This window comes from Felis catus, chromosome C1, assembly GCF_018350175.1.
Source record: "Felis catus isolate Fca126 chromosome C1, F.catus_Fca126_mat1.0, whole genome shotgun sequence".
Classification (NCBI taxonomy): Eukaryota; Metazoa; Chordata; class Mammalia; order Carnivora; family Felidae; genus Felis; species Felis catus.
The window spans coordinates 61,948,616-61,966,083 of record NC_058375.1 but is presented as its reverse complement, the minus strand read 5'-3'; the positions used below and the strand labels follow the sequence as shown (position 1 = coordinate 61,966,083).

The window sequence follows — 17,468 nt, the reverse complement described above, 5'->3', positions numbered from 1 at the left end:
GCCATCCAATAGCAACACAATATATTCTCCTCAAGCACAATGGAACATTCTGTAAGAAAAATCATATGTTAGGTCACAATGTAAATCAGATGTTAGGTCACAGTATAGAAATCATATCACACATCTATTCTGATCAAAATAGTATGAAAATAGAAAGTAATAACTGGAGTAAAACTAAAAAGAGAATCACAAAATTTGGAAATAAAACAACGTATTCCTGCAAAACCAAAGGGTGAAAGAAGAAATCAAAAGGGAAGTATCTTGAAAGCAATAAAGTGGAAATATACCATAGCAAAACTTACAGGATGCAGCAAAAGCAGTTCTAAGAAGGCTAATATGATAAATGTCTACATTAATAAAAAAGAAAGATCTCAAATAAAATCCTAAGTTTATATTTCAAGAAACTAGAAAAAGAACAATAAAAAAAACTCATAGTTGGCAAAAGGAAGAAAATACAACAGATCAGAGGAGAAATAAATGAAATAGAGACTAGAAAAAAAACAGAAAATATCAATGAAATTAAGGGTGGTTTTAAAAAAAAGATAAACAAAATGGGTAGATCCTTAGGTAGGTTAATTATGAAAAAAAGCTTGAAGATGCAAATAAAGTCAACAATAAAATAAGAAACATTACAACTGATACCATAGAAAAACAAAGCATCATGAGACGTTATTATGAACAATTATATACCAACAAATTAAATAAATTCCTAAGAAGATACAACCTACCAAGACTGAATATTGAAGAAATAGAGAATCAGAACAGACCAATAATGAGAAAGGAAATGGAATCAGTAATTAAAGCCTCACAATAAACAAAAGTCCAGGACCAGATAGTTTCACAGGTGAATTCTGAATATTCAAAGAATTAATACCAGTCCTTCTCAAAGAGAAGAGGGAAGACTCCAAAACTATTTTATGAGGCCAGCATTACCCTGATACCAAAAACTAGTTAAGGACATTAAAAGAAAAGAAAATTAATGCTTAATATCCCAGATGAATATGCACGCCAAAAATCCTCAAAAAAAATACGATCAAACCTAATTCAATAGCATGTTAAAATAATCATATACTATGATCAAGTGGGATTTGTCACTCATATGCAAGAATGGTCCAACATACACAAATCCATGAATGTGATACACTGCATTAACAAAATAAAAGATAAAAATCATATGATCATATCAGTATATGTAGAAAAAGCATTTGACAAAATTTGGTATCCCTTCTTCGTAAAATCTCTTAATATTTAGGTAGAGAGGGAATGTACCTCAACATAATAAAGGCCATATATGACAAGTTTACACCTAACATCATACTTAATGGTGAAGGGCTGAAAGTTTTTCTTTTATGATCAGGAACAAGACAAGGATACCCAATTTTGTTCAATATAATAGTGGAAGTCCCATCAAAGAAATTCAGCAAGAAAAAGAAATAAATAAAAGGCATCCAAATCAGAAAGAAAGAAGTAAAATTGTCTCTGTTTGTAGATAACATGATCTTATCTAGATCCACCAAAATCTGTTAAAAATAATAAATAAATCAATAGAGATACTCAATACAAAATCAACATACAAAAATTAGTTGTACAAAAATCTTAAGATACAAATAAATGCAAAGATATCCACTGTTCATGGGTTGGAAGAATTAAAATTGTTAAAATATCCATACTACCCAAAATAGCACACACATTCAATGTAATCCCTATCAAAATTCCAATAGCATTTTACACAGAAATAGAAAAAAAAACAATTTATATGGAAACCACAAAAGTGATCAGATAGTACTCACTTCAGCAGCACATAGAATAAAATTGGAATGATACAGAGACTAGTGTGGCTCCTGTGCAAGAATGACATGCATATTTGTGAAGTGTTTCAGATTTTTAATTATTGAATCACTATATTGTACACCTGTAAGTAATATAACACTATATGTTAACTCTAGTGGAATTAAAAGAAAAAAGAGCCTAGATAGCTAAAGCAATCTTGAGCAAGAAGAACAAAGTTGGAGGCATCACACTTGTTGCTTTCAAATTATATTATAAAGTGATAAAAATCAAAACACTATGGTACTAGTTTAAAAACAGATATTTAGACCATTGGAACAGAATAAAAAGCCCAGAAATAAAACCATGCATATGTATTCAACTAATCTTTGACAAAGTTGCCAAGAATACACAATGTGGAAAGTTTCTTCAACAAATTATTTTGGGAAAACTAGATATCCACATACCAAAAAAAAAAAAAAAAAAGAAAAGAAAAGAAAAAGAAAAAGGATGCATATTTCATACTACCCGTAACATTTAACTGAAAATGGATGAAAGCCTTAAATGAAGACATGTAATTCCTAGAAGAAAACACAGGGGAAAACTTCCTTGACATTGCTCTTGGCAATAAGTTGTTTTGTTTTTTGTTTTTTTTTGTTTTTTGTTTTTTTTTTGCAGGGGGGGGGATTTGACACCAAAAGCACAGACAACAAAAGCAAAAATAAATGAAGCATACAGTATGAAACTTAAAGGCTTTTGCATAACCAAAGAAACAATGAACAAAATGAAAAGGCAGCTTATGGAATAGAAGATAGTATCTTCAAAACATATGTCTCACAAGAGATTAATATCCAAATTACATAAAGAACGCATAAAACTAAACAGCAAAAAATTCAAATAAGTCCATTTAAATATAGGCAAAGGATCTGAAAGATATTTTTTATAAAGAAGACACACAAATAGACAACACGTGCATAAAAGATGCTCAACATCACTAATACTCATAATTTCTCATAAGAGAAACACACATCAAAACCAAAGTGAGATACTACAATGAGATACTACCTCATAGTAATAGTATGACTATTACCAAAAGTCAAAAATAAGTGTTGTTGAGAAAGTAGAGAAAAGGGAGCACTTGTATGCTATTGGTGGGAATGTAAACTGGAACAGCAATTACAGAAAACAGTATGGAGTTTCCTCATAAAGTTAAAAAAAGTATCATATGATCCAAAAATGTCACATACGAGTATACAGCCAAAGAAAATAAAGTCACTATGTCAGATTGGTAGCTGTACTATGAGTTCATTACAGCATTATTCACAGTGGTCAAGATATGGAACAACTTAAGTGCTCACCAACAGATATATGAAATATGACATACATATGTAATGAAATATTATCTGGCTTTTTTAAAAAAAAGTGGAAATCCAAGGGCTTTCCTTGGGTGGCTCACTAGGTTAAGCATCCAACTTTGGCTCAGGTCATGATCTCACTGTCTGTGAGTTTGAGCCCCGCATTGAGCTCTGTTGCCGACAGCTCAGAGCCTGGAGCCTGCTTTTGATTCTGTGTCTCCCTCTCTCTCTGTCCCTCCCCTGCTTGTGCTCTCTCTCTTTCTCAAAAATAAATAAACATTAAAATAAATTAAAAATAAATCCTGCCATTTGTGACAAATGAATGCACCTAGAAGACACTATGCTAAGTGACTTAAACCAGGCACAGAAAGACAAATACTGCATGATCTCACTTACAAGTGGACTTCAAAAAAAAAAAAAAATCGAACTCAATGTAACAGAGGGTGGAGTACTGGTTACAGGGTTGGAGGAAGGGTTGGAGGAAATAGGAAGATGTTGTTCAGGGCTAACAACCTGTGGTTAGATGATGAATAAATTCTGGGCACCCAATATACAGTATGATGACTATAGTTAATAATAATGTATTATACACTTGAAATTTGCTAAGAGAGTAGATCTCAAGTGTTTTTACCATGAAGAAAATTGTAACTATGAGAGGTGATGAATATGTTCGTTAGCTTGACTGTAGTAATCATTACACAATGCATATATACATTCAAAACATAATGTTGTACAACCTAAATATATACAATTTTTATTTGTCAATAATACCTTAATAAAGCTGAAAAAAATCTGCATAGCAAGACCTACCTGGGGATCTCACTTAGCCAGTCCCAAAATAACTGTTTCTAATGCAGCAAAACAGAGACTTGGTGACATATTGCTTAAACATTTGCAGCTTGTCGGTATCTTTTCAAAATTTCTCCTCTGATTTAAACCCCGTGCTTTCCAAAAACCAGTTATATTTCATTCCCAAACTGATAATATTAGTTTCCTGTTTATTTTAGGTATATAATTTATAGGGGTATTAATAAAAACTAATGAAATATAAGTAGAAAAAAGTAGTAAAAATCTTAGTGGTATTTCATATTCCGATTACTATATTTTAAATTGTTTATTCAAAAGAAACTAAAGCAATAAATTGTACCTAATTCATTAACAAGCATTATGTAAGCAAGAAAGAGTTTCCTGAATACCAACTTAGGGACTTGCATGTAAAGAAAAGCTTTGGCTTCATATTTAAAGTGTGACAAACTGGGGCACCTGGGCGTCCAGCTTCGGCTCAGGTCATGATCTCACGGTCCGTGAGCTCGAGCCCCGCGTCGGGCTCTGTGCTGACAGCTCAGAGCCTGGAGCCTGTTTCGGATTCTGTGTCTCCCTCTCTCTCTGACCTTCCCCCATTCATGCTCTGTCTCTCTCTGTCTCAAAAATGAATAAATGTTAAAAAAAATAAAAAAATAAAGTGTGACGAATAAATGTGCATTTATGTTAAAATGAAAATAAAATATTCAACTATGGTATGTATTTTTAATACAAGTTCTCTCTTTTACCAATGTTTTTTCAATTAGCCAATTAATTGTAGGTCCTGATCACTTAAGATAAGAGGGCTTTCTAATGTCTGAAGAATGTATTACCCAAGATGCCAGGAGTATTGCTGGGCTAACAGCACAGCCCTCAGCTCTCTGCCCTCTCTGGAGATCTCCCTTGGCCAAAAAGAGCTGCCCTGTCTCTAGAATCTAACGACTGGTTATTTTGCCAGTATAAAGGCCCAGGCTCCTCATTCCAACTTGGAAAACTCTCAAAGGTCATCCCAGCTTCAGAGTTCTCTCTGGATTGACTGAGCTCTTACTAAGACTGCATCACAGTCCAATCTCTCCCCAGCTCAGTCCTGCTTCCTCTGTTCTCCCTTGGTGTGGATTCTGAAGGCATGTTCCAATAAACATCCTGATGCCTAATGTCTGTGTGACTCTGCTTCCTGTGAGTCCCACAATAGGCTTCTACAGTGCTTTCACCCTAATCTGGCTTTCAAAGAGCATCTAACCACTTGCAGCCTGCCTGAGAATCAATGTCAAAGATGAAGATCTGACTTAAAAACTATCCAGAGATACAGTCCCCGCTTGCTTTCTATCTCTTTCTCACTTCCAAATCCTTTCTCCATGTCTCCTCTTCCTGTGGAGGCCCACAGAAATGGATATCTGATATGTTACTTCTATATACTATAACTTTCATTATATCCCATTACCCTATCATTGTAATAAATAAGTATAATATGGTAATAGTCACTGCTGCAATAAGTGGATCCACAAATTTATGTTTCAAACCCAGTAGAAGTTCATTTCTTGCTCATTTACTAATAATCACTCGGTAAACAAGTTGGCATGGAGCCTTCTTCCACACAGTTGTTTAGAAGTTTCTGCTATTTTCACCAAATGTTTCCCAAGGTTCCTCTAAGAGCTGGCTTCATTCCAGTCAACAAGAAAAGAAAAAAGTGTATGCAGAGAAAGCTGTGAAGATTTTGGAGGCCACACTTGAAAATGATGTACCTCACTTTCATTGAGTGCTCAGTTTGAGGTCAAACCAGACCACAAGTAAGAGTGGGGAATGTAGTCTTCCTGAACATCCAGGAAGGAGAATATAGATTTTGGTGAGCAGCTCTGTCACACTAGGGTCATCCAAAAGTTTCATGTCCTAGGACACAATGGGTTAATTCTCCACACTCAACTCTTTCTGGGACTTGTAAATGATCTATGAATTTGAACTCACCTTCTGTTATACCCCCTCTCTGTATGAGCATTTAATGTGATTGATGTTATTGATTTCTTTTATGTTCTTACATTTTCTAGAATTATCTAGGTTACTCCTAATTCCTTATATCACTCCTTACTAACAAGATAAGAGAGAAATGTGTACATATTTTATTTTTTAAGCAGTTTTATTGAGGTATAATTTATATACAAAGAACTGCACATACTCAATGGTTACAATTTGATGAATTTGGACATACGCAATAACACGTTTACTGTCACTGCAATCACAAAAAGAGACAAGAGACAAAGAGACATCAAACTAAAAAGTTTTTGCATGGCAAAGGAAACAATTCAAAAAATGAAAAGGCAACCTACAGAATAGGAGAAAATATTTGTAAACCATATAGCTGATAAGGGACTAATTTCCAAAATATATAAGGATCTCCTACAACTCAGTAACAAGAAAACCCAAGCAATCCATTAAAAAATGGGCAAAAGACTTGGACAGACATTTTTCCAAAGAAAACATACACACACCCAGCATGAATATGAAAATATGCTCAATATCAGTAACTATCAGGGAAATGCAAATAAAAACCACAATGAAATGTCACCTCACATTTGTTAGGATAGCCTTTATTGATTGATTGATTGATTGATTGTTTTTTAAAGAGAGAGACAGAGAGAGCATGCACAAGCATGAGTGGAGAGGGGTAGATGGAGAGGGCATGATAGAAGCTTAAGCAGGCTCCATGCTCAGCACAGAGCCCCATGCAGGGCTCAGCCTCATGATGGTGAGTTCATGACCTGAGCAGAAATCAACCGACTGAGCTACCCAGGTATCTCTAGAATAGTTATAATTAAAAAAAAAAAAAGTGTTGGTGAAGTTGTGAAAAAATAGGAACCCTATACAGTGTTGGCAGAATACAAAATGGCACAGCAGTCATGCAAAACACTATAGATATTCCTCAAAACATTAAAAATGGAAATACCAAATGATCCAGCAATACTACTTCCGGATATTTCAAAATAATTGAAATCAGAACCTCAAACAGATATTCGCACTCCCATGTTTATTGCAGCATTACTTACAATAGCCAATATATGGAAACGAACTAAGAATCCATTGAAAAATAAATAAAGACAATGTGGTAATGGATATACAGCAGAACATTATTTAGCCATAAAAAAAATCTGCCATTTGCAACAACATTCATAAATGTAGAGGACATGATGCTACAGGAGATAAGCATCACAAGACAAATACTGCATGAGTCCTTTTATATGAGGTATATAAAATAGTCAAATTTTTTAAGTAGAGAGTACAACAGTGGCTGCTGGAGGCTGTTGGGTTGGAGAAATTGGGAGTTGCTGTTTAATGGGTATGAAGTTTCAGTTATGCTACTTGAATAAATTCTAGAAACATAAATTCTGTATAACATACTGCCTAGAGTTAACAATACGGTACTGTATACTTCAAAATTTGTTAAGAGGGTAGATGTCACATTAAATGTTCTTACCAAATGTCAAACAAAACAAAGGGAATATGTGTGCATTTTATAGTCATATCTTTGACAGAATTCCTGTATACATTTCCATAGAAATGCACAATCACACATTGTCAGCATATTTATAAAGAATAAAAGAAACAGAACCTGCATATGTCAATACCAATCATGGTTCTAGGCTCTTTAGTTACATTTATTCCTCACAACAACATAAAAAGTAAATCCTGTTATGATTATGTTAGAGAGAAAGAAATTTAGGGTTAAAGTATTTGCCCCACCCCTACTCAGTTAAACCTAAATTTTCTGGTCTCCAGAGCATACCTACACTTTTAATCAATAGATGTATTGCCTCATGACTGGTGTCTGCTAGAAACTGGGATGGGACTTATAAATAATCATGCTCAATTCTATTCCAACATCTTAGTTGGAGCTGGTCTTATCTAACCTAGAAAACCAAAGCTTTGGGGTAAGATTTCAGTGCTCTATGTTCTTCTCCAGGCACTCTCCTGACTTTCACTCTGCCCCCTGACAAATCATTTATGCACTTTAATCTTCACCTTTAATACCTTTAATACTGAGATGACAATTCTGTAATTCCACTCAAGGAGTTTCAATCAGGAACAGTAACAAACATTGGCTGCAGGTCAGATATGAGTGTTGTTAAGAGAAAACACATATAAAGCTGAGATATGATTTGGCTATTTAATACACTGTGAAATATAGGACTTTGTTAATGTGTTAGGTTTACACAGAATTGCTTATATTTCCCCACATATACCATGATGTTTCTTATACTATTTTTCCCACCTTGAATGTTCCCACACCCAGTAGGGTGACTTAGTTTCCTCATTTATAAAATGAGGATAATAATATCACCCATCTTGTGGAGTTATAATGAGAATATAAAGAGATAATGTAAAGTGCTTAGAAAACAACTGGCATATTGAAAACACTCAATTAAAGTTATTTTCATAGAGAGGGAGCTTAATCTGTGCTATAATTTACTTCCCAATAGTTTGGCCAATGACATACTATTAGTATAGAAATATACTGTATCAAAAATGCCTTTCAAATTGCTGAAGTCTACTTATTTGATACATAGCTTATTAAAATATTGGCCTCACACTAGCAACCTGATAAAATAGCAAGATAAATAGGATTACACACCTATACATTGATAAATTATCTAAACATAAAATATACTTTAATGCTGTGCCATAAAGGTGCAAAAGCCAGTAAGCATCCAAACACATTAAGGTCATCACACACTTCAAGTTATAGGCTGCCACATTTATGATGACAAGTAATTTGATATGTTTCACAAAATCAATAATTTAAGAGGTACTTTATTTCTGCTTTTCTCCCCCTCTCTCCCGTTTTTCAGAGGACCACACTCTGTGTCTTTCCACATCTGATATATTTCAGAAAGAATAATATCAAGTCTTAATTTAAAATGAGTGATGTAGTACAGAGTTTTAGACCATATATCTATTCAAAGCTGTCAGTTTCCTTTCACCACTTTTCCTATATTCTAAAAACAAATTTAAATTAAACATAGATCAACAATAAATCTGCCAGTTTCTGTCTTATTTATGGCACTTTTAGAAGAGATACTGATGTTCTTTTATAAGCCAAGATGGACACTTTCTCATTCCTTCAGAATTAAAATTAAAACATCTAAAATATTTTATAGAATTTTATTAACCAAGAGATGTCTACTATTTTGCTGATCTTAATATTATTCCTTCATGTGTCCCCCTGTAAGATACAGGGAAGCATGTTCTATGTAGTAGAAGGGAGAAGAGCCTCAGTTTTCATTGCCCAAACTTGATAAGTACAAAACTATAATATGATTTGAAGATTTAAAAGGAGAGAAAGGTACAGTAGGGGAAGATTTCGCTGAATACCTAGGACCTGATCTATTCCAGATACATATTATCTCTAAAACTTTACATGATTTAACTCCCAAAGCTGAAGGATCAAGAAATTAGAATATATAGCATGATGAAAATTATAATAATCAAACAGCAGTTGTGCATTTATATTTAAATGCAACATACACACACATTACCATTTATTACCTAAAAATGCTCTTCTTCAAAACTGTATAAATGACCACGAGCCCTCACATCTCATTACAATCATTCATTATTATTTGTACTATCTGACCATACTATGATGTTTGAGTCTCTATGACAACAATATGAGGTTATCTGCTGTGTGTGTCCATCTTCTACTCTGAATAGATATGTCTATTGTGATTATCTATGCCTACTTACCACTGTATGCTGGGTGTGTGGGAGGCAAACAACCTGTTGCTATTCCACAGGAATTCCAGTTGAGATAAACCATAGTAGAAGCACCAAACTTAAGAATTCTCATCCACACGTGAACCTGATTTACTTGAGGAGATCCTGGAATTTGAGCATGATGTGGTAATAGAATGTGGCTTTTAGAGGGGTATTGGAGGAGTTAAGTATATTTTGAATATATGTAAATATTGAAGTATAAATATTAAAGTAAATAAATGACAAAAAAAGGACCCATAGCTGTAATATCACACAAATGGACAATCTGATTTTAAAATTTATAATGGATGTAGGGCACCTTGGTGGCTCAGTTGGTTAAGCGTCTGACACTTGGCTTCAGTACAGGTCATGGTCTATCAGTTCATGAGTTTGAGCCCTGCATCGGCTTCTGTGTGGGCAGTGTGGAGCCTGCTGGGGATTCTTTCTCTCTTTCCTTCTCTTTATCTCTCTCTCTCTCTCTCAAAATAAATAAATAAAAACTTTAAGAAAATAAAATAAAATTTATAATGGATGTAAAGACCAAACATGGCAAAGAAAATTTTAAAAATAATTATAAAAAGATTATCACATTTATACCCCTGGATATCAAAATTTGTTATAAAGCTTCAGCAATGAAAGTTGAGTGATTTTCACATGCAGCAAACAAACAGAACAATAGGATAAAATAAAGTGTCTAGAAATAGGCCATCCATATACAGACATTTAATTTTTTAAACAAAGCAAGATGAAACAAATGGAAGTTCAAAATATGTTGGTAGATTTAACTCTATACAATGCAAATGGATTAATTAAAATAATGAATTTCTGGGTAGGATAAAATAAAATCCAATTATATGCTATGTATAAGTGACTCCTGTAAAGTAAGAGGTTTATATAGGTTTATAGTAAAAGGATAGAAAAATATATGCCCAATAAATTCTAAGCAAGAGAGGTATATATTGCTATATTTATATGAGAAAAATTAGACTTCTTGGGTAAATTAAAACATTGCTGGAGATAAAGAAGGTTAATTTGTTGTAATGAAAGGATTGATTCTCCCAGGAAACTATAATCATGTTAAATTTGTGCATATCTAGTAACACAGTATCAAAATAAATTAGGAAAAATGTACAGAATTAAAACAAAGAAACAGATCTACAGTAGAGAATTTTTAACACAGAGTTGAAAGCATAAGCCTAAACAAACAAACAAGAAACCCACAAAATACATAAAAGATATGAAGGACATAAACATTTGACCTAATTGGCTCTTACAACACACATTAACAAACGATAGCAGAGTGCATATTCATTTCAGGAACACATAGAACTTTCACAAAATTGATCATATACTGGCCCATATACCAACACTCAACATATTTCTTTTCTTTTTTGAGGTTTATTTATTTATTTATTTATTTATTTATTTATTTATTTATTTATTTATTTTGAGAGAGACAGTGAGTGCATGCACTCAAGAGGGGTGGGAGAGAGAGAGAGAAAGAGAGAGAATTCCAAGCAGACTCTGCACTGTCAGCACGGAGCCTAACACAGGGCTTGATGTCACCAACTGAGAGATCACAATCTGAGCAGAAATTAAGAGGTGGACACAACTGACTGAGCCACCCAGGCACCCTCAACACATTTCAAATACTGGGAAACAATGACATAGTTCTCTGACCACAGTGTAAATTAACTTAAAAATCATTAAGAAAAAGGTAAATAAAAAATACTAAATTTATAAAGTTGGAAGCCTACTTCTAAATAACTTGTGGGTCAAAAAAGAATTCACGCTGGAATAAGAAAGTAGTTTGAAATGAATATCAACAAAATATGATACATCAAAACTTGGACAATATAGCCAAAGTAGAAGTTTAAAATATATAGACTTGTAAGTGATTAAGAAAAAAGGCTAAAAATTAATGAGCTAAGCCATGTATCCATCTTAAGAAATTTAAAAGAAATTCTTAAAAAAGTAGGAGAAGTAACTCAAATACATTTGAAGATAAGATAGGTAAGAGCAGTTAGAACCTATTCATCTTAAAGTATTCCAATTAAAGAGGATGGAATGCTTTATGAGGCCAGCATTGCCCTGATAACAAACCAGACAAAGACACCACAAAATTATGGACCCATATCCCTGATGAACATAGAAAAATGCTCAACAAAATAGCAAACCAAATTCAACAATACATTAAAAGGGTCATATACCATAATCAAGTGGGATTTATTCTGGGATGCAAAAATTGCTTAACATCTACAAATCAATCAATGTGATATACCACACTAACAAAAAGAAAGATCAAAATCATATGATCATTTCAACAGATGTTGAAAAATCATCTGACAAAATCCAACATCTATGTATGATAAAAACTCTCAAGAAACTCACTATGGAGGGAACATACCTCAACATAAAATAGGCCATATATGACAAATCCACACCTAACATCATAGTCAATAATGAAAAGCTGAAAACTTTTCTTCTAAAATCAGAAACAAGATAAGAATGCCACTTTCTTTCAAAATAGTATTACAAGTCCTACCCAGAGCAATTAGGCAAGAAAAAGATATAAAAGGCATCCAAACTGGAAAGGAAGAAATAAAAGTCACTATTTGCAGATGACATGATACTATATATAGGAAACAGTATAGACTCCATCAAAAACTGTTAGAACAAATAAACAAATTTAGTAGTCACAGGACCCAAAATTAACATAGAGAAATCAGTTGCTTTCCTATATCCTAACAAGCTATCAGAAAAAGAAATTAAGAAAATAATCCCATTTACAATCACATCAAAAAGAATAAAATACCTAGGAATAAATTTAACCAAGGAGGTAAAAGGACTTGTATTTTGAAAACTATAAGACGCTAATGAAAGAAATTGAAGATGACACAAATAAACAAAAAGATATTCTGTGTTCATGGATAAGGATATTATCCACACTGCTCAAAGTGACCTATGGATTTAATAAAATCTTTATGAAAATACCAACAACATTTTTCTCAGAACTAAAACAAAATATTCTGAAATCTGTATGGAACCACAAAAGATCCCAAACAACCAAAGCAATCTTGAGAGAGAAGAACAAGGCTGGACATATCATGCTTTCTGATTTCAAAACATACCACAAAGCTAGAGTAATCAAAACAGTATGCTACTGGCACAAAAACAGACATATAGATCTCTGGAATAAGATAGAGAACCCAGAAAAAACTGTAAATATATGGTCAATTAATCTATGACAAAGGAAGGAAGAATACACAATGGGGAAAAGACAATCTCTTCAATAAATGATTTTGGAAAAACTGGACAGCTACGTGCAAAAGAATAAAACAGGACCACTACCTTACATCTTGTAACTGTATACACTTGTGCAAGGCCATGTTTAATGACTGCATAGTATCCCCCTGTACCCATGTATCATCTTGATTCAATCAACATTTGTTTCTTGGCATTTAGATTGTTTTTCTTATTTATTTTACATGAGCACCCTTACGATCTAATCTCTTATGATTTCCATAAAATAAATTTCTAAAAGTCAGTTTGCTGGATCATAACACACACAAAATATTAAGGCCCAAAACACAGAGAGTTTTCATCATAATTTTGACAGCAGTACAACAAAAATAAGTTTATTCATATACTGGTACTGGGTTTTGTTCAATTACAAATTTTATTTAAACTCTGATTTAAAAGATTTGGCTATCTATATTAGACACAATCTCAACAATTCCAGAAGTTCCAATGAGGGTTTAGACTTGGTTACTCGCCAAAAAGAAGGAAGTGCTAAAAAAATTTCAAAGGCTTTTACTATAAAATATTACAGTTCCAGAATTTATTGACTGGATTTCAAGGATTTATGTTATCACACTTGCTGATGGGAGTGCCAACATCTAAACCAATTCACGTTCCTTATTGGAACAACACATTTCTACTCTTCTTGCATCATCAATGTGAAAGTTGTATATTCAGTTTGGCAACCAATTAGGCTAAAAGACATAAAATCAAGTTGGAGAGGGATTAGATATATAGTAATTCTCCAAGTATAAGTTTACTGGGGAAAAAAAGCAGATATAAATAATCTGAAGATCTTTATTTATCTTGACAGTTCATAAATGGATCACAAGCTATCAGTGCTGAGGCTGCTGTGAGTCAGTAACTGATTTTATGTCAGAAAGCACAATTCACATGTGAGATTGGAGACAACAGTACTGATTAGAATGGAGATTAGGAAATTTCGGCCAAGTCACAGAGAGAGACATGCAGATCTCAAAGACTAACCATGCTCCCTTATGGGTATGTCGGGCTTGTTTTTTGTGGAGTAGAATAAACTTAAACTCCGTTACTTTTTTTGTTAGATCAAACTTAATAGATTAAGTCCAAATTCCTCCATTATGTTTTAAATAGGAGTGCACTTGTCATGAGCCCTGGGTGCTGTATGGAAGCATTGAATCACTAAGTTGTATACCTGAAACTAACACTGTATGTTAACTAACTGGAATTTAAATAAAAATTTACTGGAATTGAAATAAAAACTTGAAAAAAAATAAGAGCATACAGAATTCCACCAATAGATATTAAGAGAAGAAAAAGAGAGTTCTAGCTTAAATGAAAGTGTATTTTACTATTTTTAAATTTTAACTTAAAATAATAAAGGTAATATTAACACATATAATATTAATATGTAAAATAAATAAATAAATAAATAAATAAATAAATAAATAAATAAATAACTTTAAAAAAAGATACTGAATGGGCAAAAAGAAAATTTTAAAAACAAAACTTGATCATTATTTTTGTTTGTATTGGCTATATACTTCATTTAAAATTTTTTTTAACATTTATTTATTTTTGAGAGACAGAGACAGAGTGCGAGCAGGGGAGGGGCAGAGAGAGAGGGAGACACAGAATCAGAAGCAGGCTCTGGGCTCTGGGCTGTCAGCACAGAGCCCGACACGGGGCTCGAACCCACAAACTGTGGGATCATGACCTGAGCTGAAGCCGGATGCTCAACTGACTGAGCCATCCAGGTTCCCCCTTACTTCATTTTATAGATTTTTAAAGAGTAATTTGTATGAAGCTATTTATGAAAATTGCTTGTGATTTTGTAAGCTACTTTCCTTATTAAAGATATCATTATAATCTCTTGTGCATTTATGGAGAAGAGAAATCATTTTCCTCATTCTGTGTGATTTGTAAAACACTTGCATAATCATTAATTTAGTCATTCAACAAACATTTATTAAAAACCTACTATATTCAGGGCACCTGGCTGGCTCAGTTGGAAGAGCGTGCTACTCTTGATCTTGGGGTCATGAGTTCTAGCCCCAAGTTGGCTGTAGAGATTACTTAAATGAATAAATAAATAAAAAGTTTAAAAAGAAATAAAGAAAAAAAAGAAATGCTCTAAGTTAAAAAAAAACAACAACTAGTATATGCAAAAGCACCATACTAGAATCTGTGAGAGCTATATAGAGATTTTAACATGCAGTTCCTATGCTCAAGAAAACTATATAATAAAATAGTAAAATATAACCATATTTATAAAACAGGCAGTGTTAAATACTACGAGAAAGGTATAGAAAAAGTACCATGGTTAGAAACATGGAAACACCTCAAGCTAAGGGAATCCAGCAGTTTAATGAAAGTGGCATTTTAGCTGAAATTTGAGGATGGGTGGGAGAGGCAAACTATAAAGAGACTATAGTATAATAAAAAGCATAGGGAATATAAATGCATAACAGTTCACTGAATTTAGAGCATGGGCTGCAAAATGAAAAGTATGAAAACCCATGGCTGAAAAGGTAGGAGAATTGTATCACTATCACTTAATCCCTGCTGGGTGTGTTTTGGGATAAGCAAGTCTCTTGGTCAGAGGAATGACTCAATCAAAGCCACATGTTAGAGAACCTGGCAAAATTTCAGGAGTATTTAGGATAAAATAGGACTGTAAAAGATTGGAAGACAGGCCTTATAAGTCAGAATACTATTGCAGGAAGTCCAGGAAGATAATGACACTGTGAATAAAGAGTAAGATAATGACAGTATGAATGACAGAATGAGGCAACATATTGATCACTATCAGTAATGTCTTTGATAGTTCTAGACAAAAGATTTGCATCCATTGCTTTTGTCTTATTTAGTTTGGAATTTCCCCCCAAGTTTCCTGGATAGCTTGATGAATACCTTTCAGGAAAGTATTATGAAAATGATTCTTCAACTCCTGGTAGGATCTTTCTCAGGTGTGGAAATCTGCAGTAATTATGCGACTGCTCATCCCAGGACTAAGGGAGCTAGTAGCCTACTTCAGGGCACAGAACAAAGTAAAAGGGCATCAAGGTTAAAGATGCTCCAAGTGGTTGTACTTGAATTACATCTCAGAGTAACTCTAGAAAGCTTTGTGTGATTTCCTTAACAGTTCCCTGCTTTATAATAGCTATATTAGTCTGATATTCAGTTGTGCAAGAATAAGGGATAAGAGGCAGAGGTGCTGAGTGTCTTTGAGGGACACCTCAGAAGAGAGATGCTGTGACAGAGCACAACTGTTGAGAGTCACTCATGGGGACTCTAGCCTCTCACTCTCACTCGTCCAACCTCAGCAACTTTCTAAAGGTTCTTTTGAGATCCACAAAAGGCAGCCATAGGGAGAATAACTCACACAATGTTCAGAAAAGATAAAATACTTAAAGTCCTCTACTCCCTAAATACTATCCCAGAATGAATTATCCCTGAGAGAAAGTAGGTAGTACTCACCATCTACTTTACTACTGTATTTAAAGATCAGAGAGAAAATATTGGTCTTCCAATGTATTCCTAATTGAGGGGGAGAAGAGTAGTAATTTCCTGCCTGCTTAGGACACAGGGAGCTTAGAAGCTCTGAAACTCCGGGGCTGTGACTTAAGCAAGCTATAGAAGCTTTGATTCATAACTCAGCATTCAAATTCCTGGTAGGGAGTATGGCATTGAAAAAGAAGGTTAAATTCACATGCATCAAAATATACAGCTGTTTCTTATCAACTGTCACAGATACCTAGCACAGAAATTACTTCTGCCTAGCTGACACATTGCATAACGTTTTATATATATATATATATATATATATATATATATATATATATATATATTATCTCTATATCTATCTTTTTAAAAATGTATGGAGGACCTAGGGTATTGGAATCAAATTCAGTGCACAGAAGGGTTGGCATAGAGAGGTAAATTCACACAAAATGCTGAATGGTTACAAAGGGATTTCTCATTCAGGTTGATTTGATTAGCAATTATCTATGAATCTAATTTCTCAGGTAATGTTTCTTTCATCATTTTCCATGGTAGCAGGCTGATGAACAGTTCATTTACATTTTTATTAGCCTATAAAGCTTTTCCTGCTTATGCTCTTTTACCTTACCCCAAAAGCAATACTTAATGTTTAATGATAGCTAATAGAACCTTTGGCAAAGACTCAAATGCCCCCCCCAAAAAAAAAATGACACTCAAGCTAATGCCCTCTTGTATCAATATTACAATTGATATATACACAAGGTACCTCTTCTGAAACCATAAGATTACTGACTATGATGCATGGTCTATGATCTTGTCTCAGTCTCTAGACCAAAAACCTAGACAGTAGGAGACTGTCTCCTTGCCTTTAATAAACAGTATGCTCTGTAGCGCATTCAGCAATTAGGACATAGAACTTCTGGTTTTGACTTCTGAGAAAACCACTTTTGAAGGCCACAGGAGATGTACTGTTCCTAAATCAGGTCTCAGTTTTTAAAGACTATTTGTATAATAAATATT

General features: G+C 33.7%; 1 protein-coding gene and 1 non-coding gene across 6 annotated transcripts in view; one reads left to right on the top strand and one right to left on the bottom strand.

The window, feature by feature from the left end:
- The window catches only part of LOC101085560 (serine/threonine-protein kinase TNNI3K), a 285,312-nt gene that overhangs the window by 228,825 nt on the left and 39,019 nt on the right, over positions 1-17,468 (bottom strand). The window lies entirely within an intron of this gene.
- On the top strand, positions 1,783-1,886 carry LOC111562081. The gene has a single exon (XR_002745138.1). It is a non-coding gene; the product is annotated as a U6 spliceosomal RNA (small nuclear RNA).